Genomic DNA, 1,373 nt, shown 5'->3' on the forward strand with positions numbered 1-1,373 from the left:
ATCTTTCTTCTATCATTGACAGTCCCTCTAGGTTGTGGGCTGCTTGCCTGTGTTCCTGAGAAGCATCTACGGTACCAGTCTATAGAGTGTGTTTTCTTTAGTGAATTACCGGTATGTTTACCGGTAATAAACTTGCACTGTTTTATGTATATGTTTGATTACATACAGCTTTGTGACAGTTTTCCTGCATGTCATAAGCATTTGAATATAAATTAAAATGTTAAAATCAAATCTGATATTATTTTACCTTTTATTTGGTGTGTAGAAGGTGTGCGGAAGAGGGGGTAGTCTTATACGGCGAGTATATAACAAACTCTGTATTTTGAGTGGAAATGTTAGGGGGTCGTCTTATACGCCCAGTCATCTTATACGCCAGCAAATACGGTATATTTCCATCTCTCTATCCCTCTCCCTTCCTCTCTCTCAAAAAATTTTTTAAAAAAATCAACCGGCAGGTGCATGGATATGTCCAACAAATTGATGTTTCTCTCTTTCAAATCAATAAAGCCCTGACCGGTGTGGCTCAGTTGGTTGGGCATCCAAGATTGCTGACTGGATCACCAATAGGTAGCATGCAGGAGGTAGTGATGGATGTTTTGCTCTCACGATGTTTTTCTCCCACTCCCTCTAAAAATCAATACAATTTTTTAAAAAAGATTAAGTAAAAGTAAAAATATACTTAGAAAAGAATTTAATGAATTATTTTCCCATGAGTGGACCAGGAACTACCTGCATCTGGTAATCACTAGCTAAATGGAGTTATCTAAAACAGTGATTGTCAAACTTTGAATCAGAATCATCTAGAAGGCTTAAGATATCTTACTGGACTTTGCCCTCTCAAGTTTCTCATTGAAAAGTCTGTTTGGGGGCCCAAAATTTACATTTCTAACCAATTTCTAGGTGGGACTGATGCTGCTGGTCTGGTGACCACACTTCACTGATCTCAAGTATCAGTTAAATTGCAAATTTCTGGGCCCAACATGCACCTAATAAAGCCTTTGTCGAGACCTAGGAATCCACATTATCAGAACCCCATGATTTTGGCAGTTTGAGAACCACCGGGTTCAAGATGAGGCAGAGGGCTAGAGATAGGGAAGGAACCAGAGCTAAAGGCTAATTAGTTGTGAGAAAAGAACAACGGTTGAGGGACTGGTATACTCCTCATGGAAGCTATTAGTTGCAGGGGAAGCAGCTTTATAGTTATCCCACTCCTGATTTTAGGATCATCATGATACAGCCAAGGGGATGGGCTGCTAAATATAGTACGCAAGTAAAGGTCACTGATACAAGGCTAAGAAATTTAGGCCAGAGTTTTAGATAGGTTCTTCACATAAACAATGAAATTATCCAGGTTGACAATGTAACTTAAAAGC

The sequence above is a fragment of the Myotis davidii genome, unplaced genomic scaffold (genome assembly GCF_000327345.1).
Source record: "Myotis davidii unplaced genomic scaffold, ASM32734v1 scaffold509, whole genome shotgun sequence".
Lineage (NCBI taxonomy): Eukaryota > Metazoa > Chordata > Mammalia > Chiroptera > Vespertilionidae > Myotis > Myotis davidii.